Source organism: Bombina bombina, chromosome 3, assembly GCF_027579735.1.
Source record: "Bombina bombina isolate aBomBom1 chromosome 3, aBomBom1.pri, whole genome shotgun sequence".
Classification (NCBI taxonomy): domain Eukaryota; kingdom Metazoa; phylum Chordata; class Amphibia; order Anura; family Bombinatoridae; genus Bombina; species Bombina bombina.
The window spans coordinates 1,277,568,920-1,277,582,666 of NC_069501.1; the positions used below are offsets into that span (position 1 = coordinate 1,277,568,920).

A 13,747-nucleotide genomic window follows, 5' to 3' on the forward strand; every position below is an offset into this window, starting at 1 on the left:
GTGCGTGCAGATGCACCCACACCTGCCTGCTACCATTCCTGAGCAAGCTCTGCACTGGTGGTGCCCCCATCCCGCAGCTGAATCAACTTCAGGAGACGGTCCTGAAGCTTGCTGGACTTTCTTGGGTGCCCTGAAGCCTTCTTCACAACAATTGAACCTCTCTCCTTGAAGTTCTTGATGATCCAATAAATGATTGATTTAGGTGCAATCTTAGTAGCAGCAATAGCCTTGCCTGTGAATCCCTTTTTGTGCAAAGCAATGGTGACTGCACGTTTCCTTGCAGGTAACCATGGTTAACAGAGGAAGAACAATGATTTCAAGAACCACCCTCCTTTTAAAGCTTCCAATCTGTTATTCTAACTCAATCAGCATGACAGAGTGGTCTCAAGCCTTGTCCTTGTCAACACTGACACCTGTGTTAACGAGAGAATCACTGACATGATGTCAACTGGTCCTTTTGTGGCAGGGCTGAAATGCAGTGGAAATGTTTTTTGGGGATTAATGTCCTTTTCATGGCAAAGAGGAACTTTGAAATTAATTGCAATTGATCTGATCACTCTTCATAACATTCTGGAGTATATGCAAATTGCCATCATAAAAACTGAGGCAGCAGACTTTGTGAAAATTAATATTTGTGTCATTCTCAAGACTTTTGGCCAGGACTGTACACCCCGAGTAGTGATACATATTAAATACCCAGTACTACAAACCGCTATAAGAAGAGCAGAATTACACCACATTGTCACTGTCAGTGTCACCTCACATTATCCACCAGGGAAAGGGATGCAAGGAGGTGACAGGATTAGTGCTGGGTTGCCAGGCTGCTACACTGTATATGGTAGGTAGTTCAGAGCACTGATATGTCACCAGGTCAGAGCCACCTCACATTATACACCAGGGAAAGGGATGCAAGGAGGTGACAAGATTAGTGCTGGGGTGCCAGGCTGCTACACTGTATATGGTAGGTAGTTCAGAGCACTGATATATCACCAGGTCAGTGACACCTCACATTGTACATCAGTAGGGTGACCATATTTCCGCTTTAAAAAGAGACACATATGAAAAATACATATGTCAGGGCTGTTTAAAGAAATGTTTTATATAAGAACCCTGACATATGTATTTTTCATATGTGTCCCTTTTTAAAGCGGCAATATGGTCACCCTATACATCAGGGAAACAGATGGGATGACAGGATTAGTGATGAGGGCTGTTTAGGCATAAGATCTGTTAACCCTATAATTTATCAGACTAAGGCATATTAGGGGCACACATAACAATACAATGTCTCGGACTAAGACTAGGCATATTAGGGGCACACACAGTCACACACATAATGTCAGGGTGCCAGGAATCAGACCGAGACGAGAAGTGCAAAAATAATCACACCTTTATTAATAGCAAAAAAATAATAAAAAGTCCACAAGTCAAATAACAAGCCAGGACTCAAAACCAGAGCTGGTAGTCAGACGAGCCAGAATCAGGAACAAGGAAACAGCAGAGTCAGGAACAAGCCAGGGATCAGGAACCAGGAAGGATGTCAGGCAGCCAGGTAATACACAGGAACTCTCACAAACAGGTCTGAGGACAACGCAAAGCATACTGAACAGAGGCCCTTTAAATAAGTGATGACATCACAATTCTAAGACTGCATCCTGTCTCACATGGATGATGCACACCAGTCTGGCCATAAAAGGAAGTGCAGGAAATGAGCAGCATCCCCCACAATGCACCATAGTCAGGAAGAGAGGTGAGAAAAATGGCTGCCAGCAGCACATGGCAAACACAGGGAGAAAACCCTGACAGTAACCTCCCCTCAACGACCCCTCCCCCGCGGGAGGACAAAAGGCTTATTGGGTAAACGGGCATGGAAGGCACAGAGGAGGGCGGGAGCATGAACATCAGAGTAGGGAACCCAAGAACGCTCCTCCGGACCGTAGCCCCTCCAGTGAACCAAATACTGTACACGGCCCCTGGACATACGAGAGTCAATAATGCTGCTAACCTAATACTCCTCATGGTTGTCAACAAAGATAGGACGGGGACGAGGCAACACAGTGGTAAACCGATTACAAACCAATGGTTTCAAGAGGGAGACATGAAAAACATTGGAGATGCGCATAGCAGGAGGAAGGTCAAGAGCGTAGGCCACAGGATTAACCCGTCGGAGTATCCGAAAAGGACCAACATAACGTGGAGCCAATTTATTGGAAGGCACACGAAGGTTCAAGTTGCGGGAGGACAGCCAAACTCTCTCACCAACCTGGTAGGAAGGTGCGGGCAGACGCATACGATCAGCTTGGAACTTTTGGCGCTGCATAGAACGATGAAGGCAATACTGAATCTGCACCCAAGTGGAACGGAGTTGCTGGAGATGCTTCTCCAAAGCCGGAATACCCTGAGACATGAATGAATCAGGCAACAAGGATGGTTGAGACCCATAATTCGCCAAGAACGGGGATAACTTGGAGGAAGCATTAATAGCACTATTACGAGCAAACTCTGCTCAAGGTAACAGTTCAGACCAATTATTGTGGTGATCTGAGACCGTTCCGCAGCCCCATTGGATTGAGGGTGATATGCCGAGGAGAAGGAAAGCTGGATCCCCATATGAGCCCAAAAGGAACGCCTAAATCTGGAGACAAACTGGCTACCCCGGTCCGACACTATCTCCTTGGGTAACCAATGTAAACGGAAGACCACCCGGGCAAAAATTTAAGCAAACGCCTGAGCGGTAGGCAGCTTCATCAAGGGAATGCAATGTGACATTTTAGAAAAACGGTCAACCACCATAAGGATAACAGTATTGCCATTGGAAACAGGGAGCGCGACAATGAAGTCCATGGAAAGATGTGTCCAAGGACGCTGACCATTAGCAATAGGTTGAAGAAGACCCACAGGAAGACGTCAAGGAGTCTTATTCTGTGCACAAACTGAGCAGGAGGCAACATATGCAGCAACATCAGAACGAAGACCTGGCCACCAGAATTGTCGAGTGACAGACCAAATCATTTGGTTCTTGCCTGGGTGACCAGCGGCTTTAGGATAGTGGTAAGTGTGCAAAAGTTTAGTTTGAAGATTCTCAGGAGCAAAACACTTACCACTAGGTTTCTCAGGAGGTGCATTGGTTTGTGCAGCCAGGATCTTCTCCCCCAAGGGAGAAGTCAAATTAGTACGTATGGTAGCCAAAATATGGTCAGGAAGTATAACAGGAGTAGGTACAGACTCCTCTTTGGACACAGGCGAAAATTGTCGAGAGAGGGCATCAGCCCTAACATTCTTACTACCAGGCAGGTAGGAGACCACATAATTAAACCGAAACAAAAATAGCATCCATCTGGACTGTCGGGGCGACAAACGTTTTGCTTCAGATAGATAAGTTAAATTCTTGTGGTCAGTAAGAATGAGCACTGGTACGCTTGTACCCTCGAGAAGATGCCTCCATTCCTTGAGTGCCAAAATTATGGCCAGTAATTCCCTGTCGCCAATTTCATAATTGCACTCCGCTGGAGACAATTTCTTAGAGAAGAAACCACACGGGCACCTACTCCAGTCTCAGATGCATCGACCTCAAGAATGAAAGGCAGGACAGGGTTAGGATGAGCCAGAACTGGAGGGGCAGCAAAGGCAGTCTTAAGACTATCAAAGGCCTTAATGGCAGTAGGTGACCAATGGAGTGTATCATTCTCTTTACGGGTCATGTCTGCGATAGGTTTGACCAAGGATGAAATGTTTTTAATAAACTTTCTATAGTAATTGGCGAACCCCAAAAAACGTTGAATAGACCGAAGACCAACTGGGCGAGGCCACTGCAGAACTGCAGATAGCTTGTCAGGATCCATGGAGAACCCTGTAACAGAGATAACATAACCTAGGAAGGTTACTTGAGTCTGATGGAACTCACATTTCTCGAGTTTACAAAACAGGCCATTCTCGCGTAGTCTCTGAAGAACCCGTGTAACATCAGAACGATGAGCCTCAAGTGTGGGTGAGTGTATGAGGATGTCATCTAAGTACACCACAACACACTGTTGCAACATATCTCGTAGGACATCATTAATAAATTCCTGAAAAACAGCAGAAGCATTACATAGGCCAAAGGGCATTACAAGATACTCATAATGCCCGCTCCTGGTGTTAAATGCTGTTTTCCATTCGTGGCCCTCCTTAATCCTAACGAGATTGTACGCTCCTCTCAAATCAAGTTTAGTAAAGACCGTAGCTCCCTTGAGGCGGTCAAAGAGTTCCGTAATAAGCAGAATAGGGTACGCATTCTTAATTGTAAGACGATTAAGACCCCTATAATCGATACATGGTCTTAACTCGCCACCCTTTTTCTTCACAAAGAAGAAGCCAGACCCTGCAGGAGAGCAAGATTTGCGGATGAACCCCCGCAACAAAGCATCAGCAACATACTCCTCCATAGCACAATTCTCTGCAACAGACAGAGGGTACACCCGGCCCTAGGAATGTCTCCGTGTTGTAGGTCTATGGCACAATTGTAAGACCGGTGAGGAGGCAACGTACCGGCACGCACCTTGTCAAACACGTCTAGGAACTCTCAGCACTCCTCTGGCAATTGAGATACCGAAAAAGTGCAAAAGACTAACTGGTTTCCGAAGACAAGTGGAAATACATTGCAGGGACCACGACAAAATTTCGGACCTGCGCCAGTCGAGACTGTGATTGTGCTTTTGGAGCCAGGCATAACCCAGAACAACCGGAAAATGTGGAGAGTTTATCACCTGGAACTGGAAGGTTTCAAAATGGAGAGCCCCAACAGCCATGAACAACGGAGCAGTTTCGTGAGTAACGAGTGCGGGCTGAAGGGGCCTGCCATCAATGGCCTCAATAGCAAGCGGAGCGGAACGGACCGAGGCAAAACAGGAATGGAGTGTTTAGATACAAAGACACTGTCAATGAAATAGCCCGCAGCACCGGAGTCAACAAGAGCCTGAGTGACTATGGAGGAGTCCACCCAGGAAAGGACAATCGTGACCAAAGGTTTCTCCTTAAGCGGTTCCGGGGACGAGGATAAACCACCCAAGGTCTGCCCCCGACAGGACCTTAGGTGTGAGTGTTTCCCGGCCGTGTAGGACAAGACTTCAAAAGGTGGCCCTGTAACCCACAATAGAGGCAGAGCCCCTCCCTCCTCCTAAAGGCCCTCTCCGACGCTGAGAGACGCGTGAATCCCAGCTGCATCGGCTCAGCAGTACCTGGTGACTCGGGACCAGGAGGCATGGGAGTAGAGGGAGGCATGGGAGTAGAGGGAGGCATGGGTGGGAATGAACAGGTAGGAGACAACGGAACAGGAGGCTTCCGCAAGCGCTCCTTGAAAGAGGGCCTCTCTCTGAGTCTGATGTCAATTAGGATAAAAAAAAGACACCAATGCTTTGAGATCCTCTGGTAAATCTCTGGCAGCAGCTTCGTCTTTAATCGCATAAGAGAGCCCATGAAAGAAGGCGGCAACAAGGGCTTCATTGTTCCAACCTACCTCTGCAGCAAGTGTACGGAACTTTGTACCTCCTTGCTGAATGGACATGAGTTGTTTAGCAGCAGAGGAGGAGCGAGACGGAACATCAAATACCCTTTGAAAGGAAACCACAAATTCAGGGTAATTTGAAATCACAGGTTTATTGGTCTCCCAGAAGGGATTATCCCAGGCAAGAGCTGTGTCAGAGAGTAACGAGATGAGAAATCCCACCTTAGCTCTGTCAGAGGGAAACGCCTGAGGTAACATCTCAAAGAAAATGCCCACCTGGTTCAAAAACCCTCTGCACTGAATAGGATTGCCTCGATATTGCTGAGGTAGAGGTGCAGAACCGGACATGCTCCTGGTAGGAATAGGTGCAGCAGCGGAAACAGGAGCAGCCATAACTTGCGGGACACTTTGGTCCAAATGCGCAGTGCGAGTCAGCAGGGTTTGCAGGGCTAGTGCAAATTGATCCAAGCGGTGATCCTGTTCATCCATCCTGGAAATGATGGCAGGTAAAGGTGGATTATTAGCACCATCAGGATTCATGGCCTTTGTGTAATGTCAGGGTGCCAGGAATCAGACTGAGACGAGAAGTGCAGAAATAATCACACCTTTATTAATAGCAAGACAAGGCATATTAGGGACACACACACATAACCCTATAATTAGGGGCACACACACATAGTATAATGTCTCAGACTAAAACAAGGCATATTAGGGGCACACACACATAGTATAATGTCTCAGACTAAGACTAGGCATATTAGGGGCACACACACATAGTATAATGTCTCAGACTAAGACTAGGCATATTAGGGCACACACACATAGTATAATTTCTCAGACTAAGACTAGGCATATTAGGGGCACACACACATAGTATAATGTCTCAGTCTAAGACTAGGCATATTAGGGACACACACATAGTATAATGTCTCAGACTAAGACTAGGCATATTAGGGGCACACACACATATTATAATGTCTCAAGCTAAGACAAGGCATATTACACACACACACACACACACACATAGTATAATGTCTCAGACTAAGACTAGGCATATTAGGGGCACACACACATAGTATAATGTCTCAGACTAAGACTAGGCATATTAGGGGCACACACACATAGTATAATGTCTCAGTCTAAGACTAGGCATATTAGGGACACACACATAGTATAATGTCTCAGACTAAGACTAGGCATATTAGGGGCACACACACATAGTATAATTTCTCAGACTAAGACTAGGCATATTAGGGGCACACACACATAGTATAATGTCTCAGTCTAAGACTAGGCATATTAGGGACACACACATAGTATAATGTCTCAGACTAAGACTAGGCATATAAGGGGCACACACACATATTATAATGTCTCAAGCTAAGACAAGGCATATTACACACACACACACACACATAGTATAATGTCTCAGACTAAGACTAGGCATATTAGGGGCACACACACATAGTATAATGTCTCAGACTAAGACTAGGCATATTAGGGGCACACACACATAGTATAATGTCTCAGTCTAAGACTAGGCATATTAGGGACACACACATAGTATAATGTCTCAGACTAAGACAAGGCATATTAGGGGCACACACACATAGTACAATGTCTCAGACTAAGACAAGGCATATTAGGGGCACACACACATAGTATAATGTCTCAGACTAAGACAAGGCATATTAGACACACACACACATAGTATAATGTCTCAGACTAAGACAAGGCATATTAAACGCACACACACATAGTATAATGTCTCAGACTAAGACTAGGCATATTAGGGGCACACACACATAGTATAATGTCTCAAACTAAGACTAGGCATATAAGGGGCACACACACATAGTATAATGTCTCAGACTAAGACTAGGGATATTAGGGCAGACATACATAGTATATTGTCTCAGACTAAAACAAGGCATATTAGGGGCACATACACATAGTATAATGTCTCAGACTAAGACTAGGCATATTAGGGGCACACACACACATAGTATAATGTCTCAGACTAAGACAAGGCATATTAGGGGCACACACACATAGTATAATGTCTCAGACTAAAACAATGCATATTAGGGGCACAAACGCTTAGTATAATGTCTCAGACTAAGACTAGGCATATTAGGGGCACACACACATAGTATAATGTCTCAGACTAACACTAGGCATATTAGGGCACACACACATAGTATAATGTCTCAGACTAAGACTAGGCATATTAGGGGCACACACACACATAGTATAATGTCTCAGACTAAGACTAGGCATATTAGGGGCACACACACATAGTATAATGTCTCAGACTAAGACTAGGCATATTAGGGCACACATACATAGTATAATGTCTCAGACTAAGACTAGGCATATTAGGGGCACACACACACATAGTATAATGTCTCAGACTAACACTAGGCATATTAGGGGCACACACACATAGTATAATGTCTCAGACTAAGACTAGGCATATTAGGGGCACACACACATAGTATAATGTCTCAGACTAAGACTAGGCATATTAGGGGCACACACACATAACAATATAAATGTCTCAGACTAAGACTAGGAAAATTAGGGGCACACACACATATTATAATGTCTCAGACTAAGACTAGGCATATTAGGGGCACACACACATAGTATAATGTCTCAGACTAAGACAAGGCATATTAGACACACACACACATAGTATAATGTCTCAGACTAAGACTAGGCATATTAGGGGCACACACACATAACAATATAAATGCCTCAGACTAAGACTAGGAAAATTAGGGGCACACACACATAGTATAATGTCTCAAACTAAGACAAGGCATATTAGGGGCACACACACATAGTATAATGTCTCAGACTAAAACAATGCATATTAGGGGCACAAACGCTTAGTATAATGTCTCAGACTAAGACTAGGCATATTAGGGGCACACACACATAGTATAATGTCTCAGACTAACACTAGGCATATTAGGGCACACACACATAGTATAATGTCTCAGACTAACACTAGGCATATTAGGGGCACACACACATAGTATAATGTCTCAGACTAAAACTAGGCATATTAGGGCACACACACATAGTATAATGTCTCACCCTAAGACTAGGCATATTAGGGGCACACACACACATAGTATAATGTCTCAGACTAAGACTAGGCATATTAGGGGCACACACACATAGTATAATGCCTCAGACTAAGACTAGGCATATTAGGGGCACACACACATAGTATAATGTCTCAGACTAAGACTAGGCATATTAGGGGCACACACACATAACAATATAAATGTCTCAGACTAAGACTAGGAATATTAGGGGCACACACACATAGTATAATGTCTCAGACTAAGACTAGGCATATTAGGGGCACACACACATAGTATAATGTCTCAGACTAAGACTAGGCATATTAGGGGCACATACACATAGTATAATGTCTCAGACTAAGACTAGGCATATTAGGGGCACACACACACATAACCTTATAATTAGGGGCACACACACATAGTATAATGTCTCAGACTAAGACTAGGCATATTAGGGGCACATACACATAGTATAATGTCTCAGACTAAGACTAGGCATATTAGGGGCACATACACATAGTATAATGTCTCAGACTAAGACTAGGCATATTAGGACACACACACATAGTATAATGTCTCAGACTAAGACTAGGCATATTAGGACACACACACATAGTATAATGTCTCAGACTAAGACTGGGCATATTAGGGGCACACACACATAGTATAATGTCTCGGACTAAGACTAGGCATATTAGGGGCACATACACATAGTATAATGTCTCAGACTAAGACTAGGCATATTAGGACACACACACATAGTATAATGTCTCAGACTAAGACTAGGCATATAAGGACACACACACATAGTATAATGTCTCAGACTAACACTAGGCATATTAGGGGCACACACACATAGTATATTGTCTCAGACTAAGACTAGGCATATTAGGGGCACATACACATAGTATAATGTCTCAGACTAAGACTAGGATTATTAGGGGCACACACATAGTATAATGTCTCAGACTAAGACTAGGCATATTAGGACACACACACATAGTATAATGTCTCAGACTAAGACTAGGCATATAAGGGGCACACACACATAGTATAATGTCTCAGACTAAGACTAGGCATATAAGGGGCACACACACATAGTATAATGTCTCAGAGTAAGACTAGGCATATTAGGGGCACACACACACACATAGTATAATGTCTCAGACTAAGACTAGGCATATTAGGGGCACACACACATAGTATAATGTCTCAGACTAAGACTAGGCATATAAGGGGCACACACACATAACAATATAAATGTCTCAGACTAAGACTAGGCATATAAGGACACACACACATAGTATAATGTCTCAGACTAAGACTAGGCATATTAGGGCACATACACATAGTATAATGTCTCAGACTAACACTAGGCATATTAGGGGCACATACACATAGTATAATGTCTCAGACTAAGACTAGGCATATTAGGGGCACATACACATAGTATAATGTCTCAGACTAACACTAGGCATATTAGGGGCACACACACATAGTATAATGTCTCAGACTAAGACTAGGCATATTAGGGGCACATACACATAGTATAATGTCTCAGACTAAGACTAGGCATATAAGGGGCACACACACATAGTATAATGTCTCAGACTAACACTAGGCATATTAGGGGCACACACACATAACCCTATAATTAGGGGCACACACACATAGTATAATGTCTCAGACTAAGACTAGGCATATAAGGGGCACACACACATAGTATAATGTCTCAGACTAAGACTAGGCATATAAGGGGCACACACACATAGTATAATGTCTCAGACTAAGACTAGGCATATAAGGGGCACACACACATAGTATAATGTCTCAGACTAAGACTAGGCATACAAGGGGCACACACACATAGTATAATGTCTCAGACTAAGACTAGGCATATAAGGGGCACACACACATAGTATAATGTCTCAGACTAAGACTAGGCATATTAGGGGCACACACACATAACCCTATAATTAGGGGCACACACACATAACCCTATAATTAGGGGTACACACACATAACCCTATAATTAGGGGTACACACACATAACCCTATAATTAGGGGTACACACACATAACCCTATAATTAGGGGTACACACACATAACCCTATAATTAGGGGTACACACACATAACCCTATAATTAGGGGCACACACACATAACCCTATAATTAGGGGCACACACACATAACCCTATAATTAGGGGTACACACACATAACCCTATAATTAGGGGTACACACACATAACCCTATAATTAGGGGTACACACACATAACCCTATAATTAGGGGTACACACACATAACCCTATAATTAGGGGCACACATAACCCTATAATTAGGGGTACACACACATAACCCTATAATTAGGGGCACACACACATAACCCTATAATTAGGGGTACACACATAACCCTATAATTAGGGGCACACATAACCCTATAATTAGGGGTACACACACATAACCCTATAATTAGGGGTACACACACATAACCCTATAATTAGGGGCACACATAACCCTATAATTAGGGGTACACACACATAACCCTATAATTAGGGGTACACACACATAACCCTATAATTAGGGCCACACACATAACCCTATAATTAGGGCCACACACCCATAACCTGGGGTTGATACCCGTGTATTGAGTGCCACCCACAGGGGGCAGAGCGCTATAACGGGACACACAATGCCAGTAGGGTACAGCAGCTAATCTGCATAGCTCCGCCCCCCGGCACACCGTGACATCATGTGATGCGCAGCCCGGGGAGGTCGGCACCAGCGCCCCGAGCGGTACCGCCGCAAGTCAGCCCCCAGCACAATGAGCCGCCATATAAACACCCGCCCCATGCTGTCCCGCCCTCACACCGTCCCCCGGTATTCCCGGCTCTCACCTCCTGTGGCCCATTCCCCGCTCCCCGGCCCGGTGCTCGCGGCCTGCGCTCGGCCAGATGACAAGCGGCCCCAGCAACACTCGGCGCCACGCCCACTTCCGGAGCGAGAACCCGGTGAACTACAGGATCCGACATGCTTCGCGCTGTAAGGTCCCCCGGAAACTGAAGCCTGTAACTATAGTACCAGGGTCACAGTGACCCACATGATATCACAGGAACGGCTATTGCCAGAGAGTCCCATACACACCATGTAGCTTGTTACTGGCTTAGCCATAAACACGCAGCTCCATGTGAATTATTGTTACCGGCCGCAGCCATAAACACACAGCTTCATGTGAATTCTTGTTACTGGCTTAGCCATAAACACACAGCTTCATGTGAATTATTGTTACCGGCCGCAGCCATAAACACACAGCTTCATGTGAATTATTGTTACCGGCCGCAGCCATAAACACGCAGCTTTATGTGAATTCTTGTTACCGGCCGCAGCCATAAACACACAGCTTCATGTGAATTATTGTTACCGGCCGCAGCCATAAACACGCAGCTTTATGTGAATTCTTGTTACCGGCCGCAGCCATAAACACGCAGCTTTATGTGAATTCTTGTTACCGGCCGCAGCCATAAACAAACAGCTTCATGTGAATTCTTGTTACCGGCCGCAGCCATAAACACACAGCTTCATGTGAATTCTTGTTACCGGCCGCAGCCATAAACACACAGCTTCATGTGAATTATTGTTACCGGCCGCAGCCATAAACAAACAGCTTCATGTGAATTCTTGTTACCGGCCGCAGCCATAAACACGCAGCTTCATGTGAATTCTTGTTACCGGCCGCAGCCATAAACACACAGCTTCATGTGAATTCTTGTTACCGGCCGCAGCCATAAACACACAGCTTCATGTGAATTATTGTTACCGGCCGCAGCCATAAACACGCAGCTTCATGTGAATTCTTGTTACCGGCCGCAGCCATAAACACACAGCTTCATGTGAATTCTTGTTACCGGCCGCAGCCATAAACACACAGCTTCATGTGAATTCTTGTTACCGGCCGCAGCCATAAACAAACAGCTTCATGTGAATTCTTGTTACCGGCCGCAGCCATAAACAAACAGCTTCATGTGAATTATTGTTACCGGCCGTAGCCATAAACACGCAGCTTCATGTGAATTCTTGTTACCGGCCGCAGCCATAAACACACAGCTTCATGTGAATTCTTGTTACCGGCCGCAGCCATAAACACACAGCTTCATGTGAATTCTTGTTACCGGCCGCAGCCATAAACACGCAGCTTCATGTGAATTCTTGTTACCGGCCGCAGCCATAAACACACAGCTTCATGTGAATTCTTGTTACCGGCCGCAGCCATAAACACACAGCTTCATGTGAATTCTTGTTACCGGCCGCAGCCATAAACACACAGCTTCATGTGAATTCTTGTTACCGGCCGCAGCCATAAACACACAGCTTCATGTGAATTCTTGTTACCGGTCGCAGCCATAAACACACAGCTTCATGTGAATTCTTGTTACCGGCCGCAGCCATAAACACGCAGCGTCATGTGAATTCTTGTTACCGGCCGCAGCCATAAACACACAGCTTCATGTGAATTCTTGTTACCGGCCGCAGCCATAAACACACAGCTTCATGTGAATTATTGTTACCGGCCGCAGCCATAAACACGCAGCTTCATGTGAATTCTTGTTACCGGCCGCAGCCATAAACACACAGCTTCATGTGAATTCTTGTTACCGGCCGTAGCCATAAACACGCAGCTTCATGTGAATTCTTGTTACCGGCCGCAGCCATAAACACGCAGCTTCATGTGAATTCTTGTTACCGGCCGCAGCCATAAACACACAACTTCATGTGAATTCTTGTTACCGGCCGCAGCCATAAACACACAGCTTCATGTGAATTCTTGTTACCGGCCGCAGCCATAAACACGCAGCTTCATGTGAATTCTTGTTACCGGCCGCAGCCATAAACACGCAGCTTCATGTGAATTCTTGTTACCGGCCGTAGCCATAAACACGCAGCTTCATGTGAATTCTTGTTACCGGCCGCAGCCATAAACACACAGCTTCATGTGAATTCTTGTTACCGGCCGCAGCCATAAACACACAGCTTCATGTGAATTCTTGTTACCGGCCGTAGCCATAAACATGCAGCTTCATGTGAATTCTTGTTACCGGCCGCAGCCATAAACACGCAGCTTCATGTGAATTCTTGTTACCGGCCGCAGCCATAAACACGCAGCTTCATGTG

General features: G+C 45.0%; 1 protein-coding gene across 3 annotated transcripts in view; it reads right to left on the minus strand.

Moving 5' to 3' along the window:
- The window catches only part of LOC128654737 (zinc finger protein 420), a 193,939-nt gene extending 182,378 nt beyond the window's left edge, over positions 1 to 11,561 (minus strand). For 2 of the 3 annotated variants that reach the window (XM_053708834.1, XM_053708832.1), the window contains exon 1: positions 11,476 to 11,561. The gene's annotated coding sequence lies outside the window, so the exon portion shown is untranslated. The remainder of the gene's footprint in view (positions 1 to 11,475) is intronic. The other variant, XM_053708833.1, reaches the window with a different exon arrangement.
- Positions 11,562 to 13,747: the final 2,186 nt, after the last annotated feature.